The sequence below is a fragment of the Cervus canadensis genome, chromosome 27 (genome assembly GCF_019320065.1).
Source record: "Cervus canadensis isolate Bull #8, Minnesota chromosome 27, ASM1932006v1, whole genome shotgun sequence".
NCBI lineage: Eukaryota > Metazoa > Chordata > Mammalia > Artiodactyla > Cervidae > Cervus > Cervus canadensis.
Window position 1 is genome coordinate 39,833,480 of NC_057412.1, and position 19,004 is coordinate 39,852,483.

A 19,004-nucleotide genomic window follows, 5' to 3' on the forward strand; every position below is an offset into this window, starting at 1 on the left:
CAATAAACCTCTCTTGTCAGGGACTCTAACACAGCTAGTAATCTGGATACCAGTGCTGTTTGTGATAAGAATGAAAGCAACCAATACATTTTTTTTTTTTTTGAAAAGCAAAACCAGAAACCAGAAGCAATGACTTGCAAGTTTGCAGCAAGCTTATCTCCTTCAGTTCAGAAAGAGTTCAGTATTTACTTGCCAACTAAGTGCTACTTTTCACAAATGTAAAATTGCATCAACAATTTTCTTGGCATTCTTGACACTATAGGTAAAAGAGCCTCTGAAATTAGCTTTTCAGGTTTTGAAATGGATACATTGACTTTTAGAAAAATAAAGCATTGGATGAGTGTTTGGCTAGCTCATTTAAACTCCATCCCCAATCATTGCTCCTGATTCCCTAAGTAAGGAAACAGAAACAAAAATAGTACAGTATGTTCAGAACAGAACTGAAAGTTATTTGGAGTAGGGGTTAAATACATACACATTTATTTAAAGCATTGTTTACCACTACCATTCCTACTATTATTAATGTTATACATTAGAGTTAAGTAGTTTACAAAGTGCTCTCACATATTTTTTTTTCCTCATTCTTACATGACCTCTCCAATCCTTGTAGGTAAAATAACAAGTGTTCAGATATATTAGTTTAGCATCTATTAATAATTATGATTACCTCCACTATCAGTAAAGTGAGCACTTACTATTGGCCAAGATCCACATTAAATGTTTTATGTGGATCATCCCACTTAACCCTCACAACAGCTCTATGCAATTGGTATTATTATCATCTCAATTTTACAGATGAGAAAACATGGTTGATTGGGGCCTGGAATCTGGGGCTTCTGAGTCCAAGTCCAGTGTTCTTTCCACATTGTTTTAATAATAGAGCTTAAAAAGAACAAAGAAAATGCTAAAGTTTCCAGTTCATTTCGTATCAGTTACTTTCAGACAAAAATAAAGTAAGAAAGGGACCATGAAAAGAAAGTTAAATTTGCAGCCTCTTCCCAAAATAAATACTTACAAAAATGCAGCAGGCAAAAAGTATTTGCCAAACTCTTGAGCCTTTGTAAATTGCAATATGTTGCAATCCCACTATACTAGCAGCTAAATGCAAAATTCTACTTTTAAACCTGCTACTGACCAAAAAACAAACAAAAAAGTTATTTAAAAAGAAAATAAAGAAGACTGTTGAAAAGCTTGAATGTGTAGGGTGGCCTATGTGACTGATAAAGCTCTTCAGTTTCCAAACCACCCTAGTTGCAGCTTGGTTGGTCGCTGGCTACATCAGAGTTGATTTCTACTCAGCAAGCACTTAATGAGTGCCTACTGCATGTTAGATGTTGAGGGATACAGTGGTGAAGAGGACATTTATTGTTCCTGCATTTCAGGAGATTAAGAACTGAAGGCAAAGGCGGATAAAAGAGATTAATTCTAGTGTAGTAAGTTCCACAACAGAGGATTTATCCTGGTCTTGGGAATCATGAGAAGCTTCCCTGAAAAAAATAACATTTAGATGAACTTCCATGGAATGTCAAAGACCATCTGATGAAGAAGTGGCATGAGGACCCAGGGAAGAGAGAACCTTCCTTTCTGCAGGGGAGCAGAAATGCAGTCACTCAGAAACTTGGAAGGGTATCTGCACGAGATGAAGGTTTCCAGAATCTACTCTCCAGGGTGAAGGTTCAGAGGGGGGGGTTATACAGGACTGGAAAGTGTTAGTCACTCAGTCATGTCCTACTCTTTGCTACCCCATGAACTGTAGCCCACAAGGCTTCTCTAGCCATGGATTTCTCCAGGCAAGAATACTGGAATGGGTTGCCATTCCCTTCTCCAGGGGATCTTCCCAACCCAGGGATCGAAGCCCGGTATCCTGCATTTCAAGCAGATTCTTTACCATCTGAGCCACCAGGGAGGTTACATATATGTGTGAATATATTTATGAATATATATAGCCCATCTTTAAAATATTTCTCTTACTTGTTCAAGAATCCCCACACTCTTAAGAAACTAACCTATAACTCCCTTACTCTGGAAGGAGGACAAAGAAAACACACTGATAGTTTCCCAGCTAATTACAATTGTGGTTTTATTGAAGTCAGGAAAAAAATAGGGTATTCACTTAAATGGATGTGAGAAGATAAAATGGAAATAGAAAAAGAAAGATGACTTGGGTAGGGATGTAAATATAAAAGGAATACCCTAAATGAAATAGAATCAAAGTAATGAAAATTTAAAATTTCAATTAGATGAGTCTTCAGTTACCTTCACCTGGCCTAAAAATTCCACAGCTTCTTATTCCTTATTCCTAATTTATACCACACTCAATACTACAAGAGAAGACTATAGAATGCAACAGATTTACTTTCCTATGTTCTGCTTAGGTTTGTTAAGCTTGTGAACAAAAAGTGAATTTACACTTGAACTCTTGATTCTTTTCCTTTACTTCATGAGTTATCTCCCTGATTTTTAATACTCACATGAGTCTTAGGTTGGGATTACTAAGGACACCAACTAACAGGATAAGAAAGCACCCCAAAGAGTACTAGGAAAAGAGGAAAATGACAGTTTTCCAGAGGTAATTCATGTTCTAAATATTCTCTGTATGTCTATCCAGATACAAACATTAATCTTCCCCACTTTTCTCTGCACTGAAGAGGCTGACCTGCATCAAGGCATTCCCTTGGGTTTTCAACTGACTGTGGTCAATGGGAGGTATGAGTAGGCAGTCAGAGGAGGGAAGACCAGGGAGACAGAGGAGCTTCTACATCCCTGGTTGGTTTCCATTAACCTTGCCCACAACCTCGAAAACAGCTCCTTCATTAATTGCTTCTTGATGGTCTAAGTGCAACGTGCCATCTCTTTCTTCTCCACTACCCCAATGGAAGAAGACAGTCTAGTTACACAGAGGTACAATGTAGACTCAGGGCAAGCATGATTGACAAGGAAAAGGCATATTCATGAGACAGTGTGTTAGAACGAGAAACCTAACTGAAAACATCTTTGGAGTATGTCCATCAAATTTTCCCTCATATCAGGCAGAGAAATAACACTGCATTGGGAGAAGATGAGAGAAGAGACAGAACCATTTTAGACAGTGTTTTTCAGGATAACCAACAACGGACAGAATATCTGGTGGGACTATTTGGAAAGAGTTGATGAGAAGTACACTGGACCTTTCTGTAGCATCCGAAACTAGTAAAGCCTTCCAAATACTTACATATGCAAATCCCCAGTGCCCATTTTCCGCTTTATCCAGGCTAAGGTAAGCCCAGCCAGGGTGACATCAGTGGCCTCATTCTAACCCTTCTTTCCAAAAATAAATAATTTATAAGGCCACCTAGCAATCTGGCAACAATTTCATTAAATTACAGACTTCAGGCTACTAATAATATAGAGAAAAAGAACTTCTTATCTCTTTGCTACCACTGTGGTAAAAGTTCTACTGGCTTTCTCTGAGCTACATTCATTAGGGGAATACAGACTTAGCTAAATGTCAGGTACTAACCAATAAGTAAATCTGTCTGAGAGGTTTAAACCAATCATCAAATGTTTATCTCTGCTTCTTAGGTGAAAAAATATATATATCACACTATTTGAGGTAAAGCTGCTCATTTTCATTTCTGCCATCTTCCTGTGTTGCTTCTGCAGTAACAATTGACAGCTGAATTATTTTTTTCTCAGCCCAGGAGTAATGTGTTGGGCTTCCTTTTTAATGACAACAATCTTTTTGTTGCCAAATGCTTCACGTCTTAAATAATGACTTGAATCTTGGCTGCAATTATAAGATAAGATTTTTCTCATAACCTTTTCACAATGGATTTTCATCAGCTCCTTTATAAAGGAAATTAAAATTTGCATTTAACTTTAAACTCATGTATCCAAAACTTGACCCACCACTGGCACATTCAGACACGGTATTTTAAAAAGAACAAAATTTGCTTTATAGGGTGTTGTTTAATATCTCATCTCTAAAAAGAAAAGAGAAAGAAAATCTAGTCAAAGTTCATGAAGAATCAACAGAGGCTGAATGGCAAAGGGACTGAAAAGTGAAGTTAATACGTTTCTGTAAACACAGGAGGCTAACTTCTAAATATGCCCCAAAGAAAATCTGTTTACCTTCCAAATTTTCTCAGTAACATTTGAGGTGCAGACAAGATGACTATAAGCAGGTCTGATGTCAAACAGAATACAAATCACCAGACAACCAAGGCCACGACAGCAACGGGTTCCACACAGTGAGTGACAGCCTCATCGCTTAGCATAGACAACATAACAATAGATATGGCCTAATAAAAGCAAGATGTCCCCAGGAACTAGAAAGAAACTCCTTTCAGGCAAAGTAGTCAGTTCATTTTTTCCAGAACCCAAGCTGGGACTTTGCATAACCTGAGAGTAAACATCCCAGACGCCAGAACTTGAGAAATACCAAACTCCGAACTTGTGGAGAAGTGTCTATCCCTGATTCTGGATTCCAGCTCTCTGGCTTGTCCTCCTTCCTTTAAGCAGAGTAAGTGCTGCCAGCTTTGACGGTAGGGGAGATTTGCCCACATGACAGTCTCAGATAGGAGAAAACATTCAAAACGAGACAATGGTTAATTCAAAAGCAACATCTGTGGGAAATATGATTGCAAACTAGGAAAGCAAGTTGTCTATCAGGAGACGAGTGATTCATAAATGTTTCTGGCAAGGTCTCACACAGATGGAGTCGTGCACACATGCTATTTTTTCCCCACTAGGAATTTTGCCTAACAGAGTAAGTGATTGCAGACCTGAGTGAGTATGCATTGTGATCGAGAGCGAATGTAATGAATTTTCTGATCAAAGCTCCATTGAATCTCTTCCCTTGTGATATTCCCCACTCTGGCTCCTTCCCTTCAGTAGGCAACTTGGGGAGGTTCTTGACTGAAATGTTTGTGCAGATGCAAGTGCTGTGACTTCCCTCCTGGCAGGGATCTCAACCCTGACAGAATACAGGGAAAAGTAAAAGCCATGTCTACTTCCCAGCAGCTCTTAAAAAAAAAAAAAAAAAAACCCTCAATCTTGCTTGGGCCAAATGAGGCGTGGGAGTTGGTCTCCAGAGTGAAGACACCACACGCACAGAACTTGAGAATGTTAGAACTGGGATCTTCAGGCTCACAGTCCAGACTTTTCATTATGCAGAGTCTGAGAGGCAAGGAGGTCAAAATGGCGTGCCAACTGTCTCATAACTAGTCAATGACAGAACCAGAGTTATTAACCCAGCTCTCTTGATTCCAAGTTTAGTGGGTTTTCTCCCCCTGTTAACACATAACTTTTTCACTCATTAATTCATTCATACATCAGATATTTTTTTCAATGTCCACCATACTGCAAACAGTATTCTGAGTGCTGGAAAAAAAAAACAGGGAACAAGAAAAACAAAAGCTTTATCTTACATAGCTTACATTCTAGGGGGAGAAAATAAAATTCAGATAAGGAAATAAATATAGAGTATGTCAGGTAGTGGTAAATGCTCCAAAGAAAATAAACAAAGGTCAAAAAACAGAGTGATAAAGGGCAACTATTTAAGAGAGGGTGATAAGGGCAAGTCTCTGGGGTGACATTTGATCAGAGTCTGAATAAAGTGAGGTTGCAAACCACACAAATAGCTGAGGGAAGAACTTTCCAGGCAGAGAACAGTGAGTACAAAATCCAGGGAGCTGGAATGAACTTGGTGTGCCTTGGCAGAGGTTGGGGGGATGCATGAACTCAGTGAAGGGGAACAATGGAGATGAGGTCTGAGGGGCCACTAGAGGGCTGATTTTAGATTTTTTTTTTTTTTTTTAACAGATTATTCTGGCTGTTAGATGATGAATAGACTAAAGAGCGGTTGGAGAGAAAGAGAAGATCAGAGAGGTCAATAAGGAGGTATCTCCTTAAGATAGAACTTAAATTTCTTGAGAAAGGGGGTTTTTATTTGGCTTGTTCATTGTTACAAAATAAGTACCGAGAATAGTGATGGACACAGGTTGGCGTATTAGAGGTATTTGTTAAATGAATGGATGCCTAAAAGGTAAGATCAAGAAGAAAGTTGACAGTGGCTTGGACTAAGATAATAGCAATAGAGACAGTGAAAAATGAGTGGATTTAGGTGATATTTTGAACGTAGAAGTGACAAGAAAAGTTTCAAGATTGGATAAGTACATTTAGTAAGGAAGAACTCAAGAATGACTTCTAGGTTTTTGTCTGAAACCCTCCAGGTAGACAGTGGTAAGTTCCCAGGGAGAAACAGATTGAGTGAAGAAAATTTTTAAATTCTGTCTTTACCATGTTACATTTGAACTGTGTACTGGTCCTTCAAATGGAAATAATGAGTAAGCAGTTGAATAGAAGTGTTTAGAGCTCTAATGGAAGAGATTAAGGTTGGAGATAGAAGTAGATAGCACATAAAACTATTGAACACCATATGGTCACCCAAAGGATAAGTGTAGATGGGGAACTGAAGAAGTCCAAGGAGCCCTAGGGTATTCCAGTGTTTCAGAGTAGGTAGTGGAAGAAGAATCAGCAAAGGATTTTTTTCCCAACAGGAGGTAATACAGGCAAAGAAGTCTGAAAAAGGATAACCAGAAACTGAGGTGTCCTAGAAACTAAGAGATAAAAATGTTTCCAAAGGAAGAAGTGATGAGATGTTTCAGTCAAGGTGAGGACTGAGGACTACCTACAGGATTTGGCCACATTGAGGTCACTGGTGATAAGAAGAAGAGCAGTTTCACTGGCATGAGGGAGACAAACCCTCACTGGAGTGAGTTCAAAGGAGAGGGGGAAAAGGGAGACAAAATAGACAAATTTTCTAGGAAATTTGCTACGAAAGGAGTAAAGAAATGAAGAAGGAATTGGAAGAGGATGAGGGGATTGAAAGAGGGATTTTGGGTTTTGTGTTTTTCAATGTGCTTTCTGATGGCTTCTATCAGCTTGCATGCTGATAGGAAGATCCAGTAGGAAAGGAGGCATTTATGTAGGAGAGAAATGGGATACTTGCAAGAGAAAAGTTGGAGTTAGACAAGAAAATGGGACCAAGGCACAAGTGGAGGACGTAGCTTTAGACGAGAGTTGGCACAGTTACTGTGGAAGGGAAGAAAGGCAGAAAACACTAGGGCAGATACGACTTGGTGGTAGAAAAGAGAAGTCCTGCCCTGACTGCTTCTTTATCCCCAGTGACATAGCAAGAAAGGTGGTCAGCTGAGAACATTAAGTAGGGAGGAGTGTCTGCTTCTTTTCTTAAAGAAAATGGAGAAATAAGGAAACAGCTGTAGAAGATGGATTCCCAGCAGGACGCTCCATGCAGCACCAGCATAGAGTAGAACAGCCTTGAAGGAACCAAACTCAGTCACTGAGTTGCCAGACAATGAGGCACACTTCAGGAGCCGGGGGTGGGCAGCTTAGGAGAAAGGGGTAGCTCCAAATAAGAAAGAGGTACAGAAATAGGAAGCAGGAGTATCTGAGACCGTGTTCTACCTCAAAAATTTGGAAGAGAACATCGAGACAGAATAGATCAATGCGGCTCTTTGTGGAGACGCAAATATTAAAAAGTAACAAGTATATTTTTGTGAATTTAGGAGGAAAACATTTGTCACCTAAAAGCATTGGTTCTTTCACTTGAATAACTCATCATGAAGTAATATAAGACCACACCACAAACCAGCAACCACGGATCTGTGAGTATTATGCTATTTAATTATGTAGTAATACGTCTTACCTAGGCAAAAAGATGAATACCTTGTTAAGTTGAAGCCATTACCTAATAATAACAATAATAGCAGCAGTAATAATGACAGAATTATAGGTTCTCTGAGTGCTTCGGTGGGTAGGAACCAGAAAGAGTCATTTAATCTGAAGAATTCTATTTATTCTCAGTGTAGCTTTATTTTTAGCTACCTGCTTCTTTTCTTAATGGAAGGTTTTGATTAATTCCCCTTACTGTTTTATAAATGTCCCTCTTAAGTACAGTTTTAGATAGCAGAGCAATTCAAATCTTTGAGTAGCTTGAAGGTTTCCTTTTTCCTTCAACACTTTTAAAGCACTTAAGTTCCAATGGTAGGTCCAAAAAAAGCAATATAAATAGCTTGGCAATTTTTGACCTCCCCTGGGTAAAGGAACCACCACATTGTCATTTTCAAACTGGCTTCTCACACTACTTTGTGAGGGAGGGGATTAAAAAACAAACCACACTCACACACACAGACACACTCAGTCGTAGTTCCTTCAGGGCTGCTTTAACAAAAGTATCTTAAACTCGGTGGCTTGAAAAACAAACATTTATTTCTCAGAGCTCTGGAGGCAGAAGTCTCAGAGCAGGGTGGCGGTAAGGCCAGGGCCTAGTACAGACTGCTAACTTCTGGCAGGGTCCCCCCATGGTGGAAGGGGTAAGGGAGTTCTTTGGGGTCTCTTTTATAATCCCACTCACGAAGGTTCCACCCTCATGACCTCGTCCCTAATCCTAAGTACTTCCCAAAGATCCTACCTCACTAATATCACCATATTGGAGGGTAGGGTTTCAACATGTGAATTGGAAGGGCAGGGGACACACAAACATTCAATCGGTAATACACAAACACACACATTTTGCAGCTTTTTCCAAATTCACAGCGATTTAAGACGTCTTTGCCTATCCTTTAGATTTTATTGCAAGGAAGTGTCCTCACAATTATTTTTTTAATTCTAAATTCAAAATGAATGTAAAATAAAACACATCTTGTACTGTGCTAATTCAGGTCTTAATAGAATGTTTTCAAAGTGGTTCAACACATTCTACCTAGCTAAAACTCTTTGCTGACTCTCAAAATAAAAAGTCTCCTTCATCCCCCCTGCTTAATTTCTTTTACCCTTTTTGCTGATCCACACTTTCATTGGCTTTCTGGAGGAACTTCAGTACACACACAAGATGGCAGCTTCCTGAACCCATTTGGATTTCTTTGGGTGAAACAGAAGCCCTATTCTCCAATACAACTAAGATTACATCTAGGTAACTACTCTTTTGAATGAGCTGAATTCAGCAGGAAAAACAGGCAAAAGGAATATTGTTTCATAAATTAACTCTTCCTTGATCGATGCCCTGCATCAGAGCTACTGTAACCAAGTTAGTCACACGACGTGGATGCTGACCAGGAATCTGAGGAACCCAGGAGCAGGTGACATAAAGGCTTGGAGTCCAACTGAGATGCAAAAATGGGCCAGGACAGGGGCAACAAGCCAATAAAAGTCACGCAACAAAGATGAAAGTTCAGTCTTTGGAGTCAAGCTTATGTTCAGGTCCTAGCTACACAACTTGATGGGTGTTTAATCTTTAAAATGCAATTCAGTTTCTCTGGCCTTAACAATGAGATGGGGATAAAAATGGCCATACCTCAGAAAGAATCAAAAGAGAGAATATACCTAAGGCTATTAGCATATAAAAACATGCGCTACGCTTTTGCTGGCCTAGTTTATAAGGAGGAGTGGATCTCAGTTAATATTAAAAACAATTTTATAAGGTAAGCTCTATTATTACTGTCTCTATTTTATAGACAAATAAATTGAAGCACAGGGAGTTTGAGTAACTTGCTCAAAGATGCACAGCTAATCAAAGCCAGAGACAGAAATCTAAACCCAAGCAGTCTAGCTCTGGAGTCTGTCCTCCTAACCACTACAAAAATCTAACTTGCGTGGTTCTCTATTTTGAAAGCTGCTTTGAAATGGGAATTAAATCTGGGACAGGAATTAGCCAGTGGGTAGAAAAGAAGAGGATATAGCAACAATGATGCCAGGCAGAAGTCAACATTAGGATCTAGACAGACAGTACTTGCTGTCATGGGTGATGTGTCCATACAAAGATAGACACCAGAAAGAAGGTCAAGAGGCAGGAAAGACTGGAACAATCTCTAGGGAGGTCTACCTCTATCTGGTGTCCAGTGCTCATAGAGTGAAGCTTCAAAGCAGGGTATAGCCAGGCAGGTAAGTCTTCAACTACAGGATGTGCGGGAAGAGATGGCCCCATATCGCCCTGAATCCTAAGGCTGGTTGGTGAGGAAAGTGACTTGATACACAGAAGACAGCTATAGACCTTAAAGAAAGAGAAATCAAAGTAAGGACCGGTATCATCCATTCCAGGACACCATCCATAGGATTTGTTCAAACTACCCTCTATCAATAGCAGAAGATTTTATACTTTCTTTCCACTAATTAGTACTTTATGATGGTTTCAGATATAAGATATTCATCTGGCTATGCTTGGCTGAGTTTGCTCATTAGAAGCATGACTTGTGGCTCCAATTAAGACACAAAAGATTACGCTTCTTTGGGGTTTCCTTTTTCTAGACCTCTGAGGGCCTGCTCTTTTTGCACAACATTCACTCCTCTTCTTAAACCAGACAGTAGTTTGAGGTTGTGGAGTAGTAACTAAACTTGTTTTACCATGTTTCTGACTTCTCAAAAGGTTGTTTCCTGCAATGGGTTACTGGATAAATGACAATAAAAAAAAAAATCCCAGAGTCAGGTAGAATCTGATTTCCATCATATAGTCAAATAAGTATTACGATTTTCTCTTGATTACCTACAAAGGGGTTAAAAAAACAGTAGCCAAACTGGGCATCTTTACCCAGGTCAGATTTGTATCTTTATATTGTTCCTATTCACTTCTGTCTTCTCTCTTCCCCTCCCCTCCTGGTCTCTTCTCTCCTCGGGTGTCTCTAACTGGGACACATCAAGGCCACCAGCCTATTACCGCATACTTCTTCCTGTTCCTTGTAGGGCAAAGGAGCTATGGGCAGTCAGCACCTACACGCGGGACAGCTCCTTTCCCTGGGGCTTCCCAGCTGTGTTCCCAGTTGTGGTTTCACTACAGGGCTGTAGTTGGTAGCTAAGAGGTTCTCCGATCTCCCACCCTCATAGTGGCCTTTATTATCCGTCTGGCTGAATCTTTAAATTTGCCTGCTGCAGTGTTTTCCATGCTCTTATGGTCCAATGGTAGATAAATGAAGTCAGTAGAGATTCACAGGAAACATCCAGTCTTAGCATTCATTCGCAAATCAAAGACTCTTCGCGGACCATTTGCTAATCTAATAAATCTCAGATGCTGAGTACACTTAGAATCACAGAAGAGTGAGAAGGAATAAACAACTCCACATCAGCATTTCAGAACTCATCCTGATCCAAGCTGAACTTGCTAGGCTGGACTCCTGGAACACCTCACTGCCTTTAGGTCCTCAGCAAGTTCTGTAGAAGCTTCCTGAAACTTCCAAGAGGACAGACTGTCCCAGCATATTTGGACAGACCTTGGAAGCTTGAGCTAGCAATTCTAGCTTATTTGAGCATGTTTCAGGACATACCCCCATGTTCTTTGAGATATTTAGACTCTCTCCTGGATTACCATCTCAGGTTTAAAAGTCCTTTGTGGGCATCCAGAGGACTGCATTGGAATGTGATTCAGAACCAAGGAATGTTACATTTTGCAGAGTCCATGTGTGGTGGGAAAGCTTAGGGAGACAGTTAAGACTCTGCAGGTAATAGAAGGGGCTTCAAAAGATATTCATGAGAATATTCGGGAACACTGGTTTCTCCAGGTATAACACAGAAGATTAGGTTGTTGTAGAGAAGCCACTATATTCTTCCAAATACCTGTCCTCCCTCACTGAGAAATTTAGGACACATCAAAACAGATTTATAAGTGTATATTTCAACTTTGCTACCAGAATAATAAAACACTTGAAGATTATTGGCAGATTCTCATGTTTGGGTCTAGCACATCGTTGTATGTATTTTTAAGGAGAAGTAAGCAAGAGCACAGCTGGTATGGACTTCCTAGGCTAAAAACACTTTCAATAACAAATGACTTTTTCAGATTCAATGTGTTCAGCTGAGACTAAGCCAGACAGTGCTAAGTGGACAAATTGATGCTTGCTCTCAAGTGTAATAGTGGATTCAGTTAAGAATCATTTAGAGGAATTCAGGATTCAGTTAAGAATCATTTAGTGGAATTCAGAAAATGAGAATCTAAGTCTACCAGAGCAAGAGTGTAAAGTGAGTTTAAATTTAGTTACAGTTTAAGGACTGGACTCAGTGATATGAGTCCAGCTAAAAAAAGGAGTCTTATTTAGCCATCTCTAGGTTGAGAGAGGAGGCACATTTTATCAATTTCAGGGACTCCAAGGAATCTCTGGATCTGGATTTAGGAATTACTGCTACTGGTGGATCAAGGCATTTTTCAGGGACAACACATAAAGTTTCTTGGCGGGTGGGGGGCTTGCCTTAGCTATTTACTGGATCCTAGAATATGCCAGAACACAGTAAATGCCCAGAAATGTTTGTTGATGATTGACACGACAATCCAGAATGCAATTCAAAGGCCCCGTAAGCTTGACAGATATGTTCAAAGGAGGCTTAAAGCCTCAGGAAACCCAGGTAAATAAGACCTGTGTCTTGGTATTTTCTGAGCATCAAGGTCATTCTGGTAGTTTGTTAAAATGCATGTTCTAGAGTCTCTACCCCAATATTCTGATTCAATACATCTCTTTGAATTGTGTGTTAGAACTTTTTTTTATCATGCACCATATGAGGTGAATCTGTAGTCTGTGGTTTGAGAACCACTGCACTAAACCTCCAGAGGTATAACTGAGCTGGTCTCTAGTACTAGAGTGAGGAGCATGGTGAGATTGGTCTCCATGGGGAAGGAGAACAGGGCATGGCTTAGCTTTCTTTAGGCCATCTCTAGAATAACCTCTTCTCCTGAGAACACCCAAAGCCTGTCTGAACACAACTAAAAACCTTAGAAAGCCTAGGTTCAAGGGAGGGCTTCAAGTACCAGTAGGGAATGTGAATTTTTATGAACCCGTCCACCTCGGGCAGTCATCTGAAAGGTGAGTATACCAGTGCCTTTTCCACCTTAAGTCGAAGGAACAGATTTTCCTAGAATTCCCACCATCCATAATAATAAAATTACCCTGGTTTCATATCTTTACATTGATTAGATGATGAAAGCTTGTTCTGGGCTCCAAGATACCAAATAAAACTGAGATGTAGATGCTTCCCAAATGTTCAAGAGGTGTCATTGTGATTGTAGGGCATATCCTATCCCACCACTAAACTCACTTCTTTCTCTGATAGGAGAGCAGAGGTGAATCATGTTCTAGAAAAATGTCAGGAGCAGCTTGTCAGCTACAGAGATCTCAGGAGATAGAGAAGGACCTTTCCAGGCACTTTTACTGAAGTATCATATCTGTGGCTGAATAAGATATGGCACGTTCACATGTGAGTTCCTTTGGTAAGAAGTCATGAACTTATTACAAGGTAGGGATGTACAGCACAGTGATTGTGCTGCTAGATTTTTACTCATGAAACTCCCAGATAATCCCAGAAAGAATGTCTAGGGGGGAAAAAAGTTTTCCTATAAGAACTGTATTAGTCACTTTAACATTTTCCATTTACCCAATGGTAACTTCTACACATGTCAAAATTACCTGTGGCAATGATGTCTTTGAATGCTCTTAGAGCTCACCTGGGTTCCAAAATGAAACTTTCCATAACTTCCAGCATGATGAGGAAAGGAAGATCACTAGTGCAGGTATGATTCACAGAAGCTGACTAGCTACAGGCAAAATCTTGGCCAAATCAGCTGAACACATGTACTTCACAATTATCAGTGTGTAGAGATAAAGTGATACTCTGCCAGAATCAGCCTCTCTGAATTTCCTATAAACCCCAGAAAGAGTGTATACATGGATTTGGAGCTCAAGAAGAAAGCCAGAGCTTCCACCTAATTCCTTATTTAATTCACAGGACAAAAATTAGCTTCTAAAATCTGACAGAGCCTAGAATAAAAGAAATAGTTATTATACAAAAAAAAAAGAAAGAAAGAAAGGAATCTGACAAAGCCAAGAACTTTGCTAAAAAACCACAAGTGAATTTAGAAGGTCTGTCAGTAAAATATTACTGCAATAATGTGGTGGTGGTTGAGTTGCTAAGTCATGTCCAACTCTTGCGACACCATGGACTGTAGCCTGTCAGGTTCCTCTGTCCATGGGGATTCTTCAGGCAAGAATACTGGAGTGGGTTGTCATTTCCTTCTCCAGGGGATCTTCCCGACCCAGGAATTGAACCCAGGTCTCCTGCATTGCAATCAGGTTCTTTACTGACTGAGCTACAAGGGAAGCCCCTACTGCAATAATGCTGCATAACAAACATCTACAGAATATCAGTTGCAATAATAAGCCCTTATTTAGCTCATTCAGTGCCGGTTGACTGGATTAGCTAATCCAGACTGAACTTGGCTGGACGGTTTATTCCACATGCCTCTCAACCCTCTCCTGAGACTAGCATTAGTCTGGGAATGTTCTTCTCATGAATATAGCAGAGACACAAGAGAGCAAATGGATACACACAAAGTCTCTTAAGACCTAAGCTCAGAACTGGCACAGTGAATTTGTACCTGATGATATCGGCCAAAACAAGTCTCATGGCCAATTCCAAAGTCAAGGGGTGGGAAAGTAAACTGTAGACCTTTAATGGGAGAAACTGAACAGCCATATGGCAAATCAGATGAATGCATGAAAGGTAATGTGATCTGCCACAAAGGTGATCAACAAGCATATCAGATGAAAAGCAGACCATGAATGGACTTCTGCACAGATGTGAAGGTGACCAACTGACCTATCATCCTAGATCAGACTTCTTCTGCAAAATGAACTCACTTCACATGATACCTGACCTTTGTTATTAATACTATTGACTCCAGAGTAAGAATAATGAATATTGAGTCATATCTCCTCTGGTCAATATATACCTCCTGAAATAACACTACAAGAATGAAACCAGTGTTCATTCTTCCCCTTAAATGTTACTCTTTAACTTCATTTAACATATCATTAATACTTGTGAATTAGCATATCACTAATACTTTGAATAACAAGTCAGTTATTATCTGGACGTAGAGTGTGGCTCATTACCTATTGTACAATAATTTTGTGAAGAAGGAATAAACAACCTCTCTGTCTTTGCCAGGCTTTAATGATGTGGCCATCTGGGTGTGGACAGAATGAACTTCAAAATCTCTCTTCAGAGACTTCCAAATGAATTAAATTCTCGTAGGTTTGGCAGTAACTGTAAAAATAATTGTGTTATGACTACAAAATGAGAAAGCTAAGTCTATCAGTTGGCTACTCAGGAATTAGTATAAAATTAAAAGCAACTCAATGGGTCTTGGCAATTAACCATATCCTTGAATTCTGAATAGAGTGTGAATCCATTCAAATTGCCTTTCTGTAGATTTCATAGAATCATAGAGAATTTAAGACACCACTTTCCATTTCTTTGATTTTTGGATCATACCTTAGAGACTGTTCTGTGTCTTCACAAACTTTCTTCTTTTTCTCTTTTATGTGTCTTGCCAGGGAATTTTATCTCAGAATACTTCACCAAGTGCAACTCAGCAGCTGCTCTCAGTTAATAGATTAAGTCAGTACATACAACGCAAATGAAAACCTGCTTTGGGTGTTTGCTTTTAAACTCAAAAAGTACATGCATAGCTCTGAGACTTGCATCTTCTCCATGGATTCTCCAAATCAGGATGTTCCAGGGAGATCAAATAGGTCATTGCACTTGAAAGACTGGGTATAGTTTTCAAAGATAAAAACATCATTAAGGAAAAACACAATGGATATTGTGTTAGTTACTTGGATTATCAGTGACTGTTACTAGAAAAATAGATCTGCCTATATAACCATAGTCTCACAAAGACATCTAGCAACAATAAATAAAATTTCCCTCTCTAGATAATCCCCTTTATTTTTCTAAATAAGGCATGCCATCTAGCTTCCAAGAGAAGTATTTCAAAATACTCTTTTTCTAATATGGCAACTACAAGTATAAGTGACCATACATGAGGAAATCATATGAGAGTTCTTTAGACATCTTGGTAATTGTCGAAGTAAAGTCAGATGACCCAAAACTCCCACAGATAGGACATTTGTGAACATGCAAACAGAAGTCACAATTATAAGCTTGTTACTTCATGTAACTGCTGTCGAGACTGCTAGCTTTTGAACTTTTTTGGCACCCAGTAAAACATAATTCAACATCACAATACAATACACACATCCACGTCCTCAAACACACACACAATAACTGAAGTAACAGGTTTAGAAAATCTGTATTTACTCTCGTTACATATGGTACACTCCGATGATTTCTCTTCTTTTTTTTTAAATGTTTTTGATTGCTAATAGTAATGTGCTCTAAGTGATTTTATAGCCTGCTAATAGGTTGTGAACCCTACCTGAATTTTGGAAAGCTTGAACCTTGTGAGTGTGTTCATGCTAAGTCGCTTCAGTCATGTCTGACTCTGTGTGATGGACTGTAGCCTGCCAGCCTCACCTGTCCATGGGATTCTCCAGGCAAGAATATTGGAGTGGCTTGCCATGCCCTCCTCCAAGGGATCTTCCCACCCAGGGATCAAATCCATGTCTCTTATGTCTCCTGCATCGGCAGGCAGGCTCTTTACCACTAACACCAACTTTAGTGGATATCAAAGTCCAGGTTCCCTGGAAATCAGACCCCAAGGCAAAGTGTTAGTGCTTTGAGAGTTTTTATATCAGGAAAGCAAGAGTGAGAGGAAAAAACAGCGAATCAGTGAAAAAGGAGGAACACGTATAAAGTGGTACATTCCTGACATGGCCTCCTATTCATAAGAAAACACAGCTGGTTGCTTAGTCACAGAAGAGGAACATCTCCTACAAGGAAGAGCCCTTTGTAGAGGGTGAAGGAGGAAGGTGAGCTATTGACTGTAAGCTCTTTCCCATATGTAGTCTCTCACTGGTCAAAATTCACCCCATTTCAGCTCCCTTACATTTCTGGATTATATTGTCCAGTTCACCTGGGCAAAAGCAGTGTTAAGATCATGTGTTAAGGCAGCTGGACGGGGAACCCGCCCGTGGTCCAGATGCCGATGTCCATATCTCATCCTCAAGGCAGCCTGACAACGTGAGATGAAGGGATGGCCACGGCAACCCGTCTTTAAACCTGGAGATGACACAAGTTGTCACTGTTGTTTAACCAAAAAGTGGGAACAAGTCCCAGGAGCCATGTAGAACTGAGCACACTTGGGATACCTCCAAATCAGGACCACTATGTTGGGGAAAACACAGATCTTGGAGTTGGGAAGGGTCCAGCTTCATACACATCCATCTCCACTTTCAGCATATAGTATCTGTGTAAGCTGTTTTACCTTTTTGATGAAGTATAATAACATGCTTACAATTTCTTCTAAATTGGACTAAAATGGGTCAAAATGAGTGAATTTAATTCAGATGACCATTATATCTACTACTGTGGGCAAGAATCCCATAGAAGAAATGAAGTAGCCCTCATAGTCAACAAAAGAGTTCTAAATGCAGTACTTGGATGCAATCTCAAAAATGGCAGAATGATTTCTATTCGTTTCCAAGGCAAACCATTCAATACGACAGTAATCCAAGTCTATGCCCCAGCCACTAGTGCTGACAAAGCTGAAGTTGAACAGTTCTATGAAGACCTACAAGACCTTCTAGAACTAACATCAAAAAAAGATGTCCTTTTCATCATAGGGGACTGGAATGCAAAAGTAGAAAGTTCAAGAGATACCTGGAGTAACAGGCAAGTTTGGCCTTGGAGTACAAAATGAAGCAGGGCAAAGGCTAACAGTTTTGCCAAGAGAATGCACTGGTCATAGTAAACACCCTCTTCCAACAACTCAAGAGATGACTCTACACATGGACATCACCAGATGGTCAATACCGAAATCAGATTGATTGTGTTCTTGCAGCCAAAGATGGAGAAGCTCTATACAGTCAGCAAAAACAAGACCAGGAGTTGACTGTGGCTCAGATCATGAACTCCTTGTTGCCAGATTCAGATTTAAATTGAAGAAAGTAGGGAAAACCACTAAATCATTTAGGTATGACCTAAATCAGATCCCTTACCATTATAAAGTGGAAGTGACAAATAGATTGAAGGGATTAGATCTGATAGACAGAGTACCTGTAAAACTATGGACAGTGGTTTCATAACATCGTATAGGAGGCAGTGATTAAAACCAACCACAAGAAAAAGAAATGCAAAAAGTCAAAATGTTTGTCTGGGGAGGCCCTACAAATGGCTGAGAAAAGAAGAGAAGCAAAAGGCAAAGGAGAAAAGGAAAGATATACCCACTTGAATGCACAGTTCCAAAAAATAGCAAGGAGAAATAAGAAAGCCTTCCAAAGTGAACAATAATTTCCTCTAAAAATTTCACCTTTCTCATTTTTATTAGACTTATTCCTAGATATTACTATATTTTGAATGCTACTATAAATGGTATCTTTAAACTTTATTTTTGTTAATTAATGCAGTTGAACATAGGAAGCAACCTGCTAAATTTTCATTAATGCTAATATTTTATCTGTAGTTTTTAAAATTCTCTATGCAAAGAATCATACATGCTCTTTATACTTTTCTACTTACTGTTAAAAGTACTTACTTTTTAATCCTAATACCTTTCACTTTTTTTCCAACTATACTTTTCTTCAGTTCAGTTCAGTTCAGTTGCTCAGTCGCGTCCGACTATTTGCGACCCCATGGACTACAGCACACCAGGCCTCCCTGTTCATCGCCAGCTCCCAGAGTTTACTCAAACTGATGTCCATTGAGTCAGTGATGCCATCCAGCCATCTCACCATCTTTCATCCCCTTCTCCTCCCACCTTCAGTCTTTCCCAGCATCAGGGTCTTTTCAAATGAGTCAGTTCTTCGCATCAGGTGGCCAAAGTATTGGAGTTTCAGCTTCAGCATCAGTCCTTCGAACAAATACTCAGGACTGATTTCCTTTAGAGTCTTCAATATAACATTGACTAGAATTGTAAAAATGGGCACTCTTGTCTTATTCCTAATATTGAAGAGAAAACATTGTTTCGTCTTTAAATTTGATATCTTTTGTAGACTTTTTTAGTTGTTCTTTATCAAGGTAACAAACTCTTTTATTTCTAGTGTGCTAAAATTTTTTCATCAACGGAT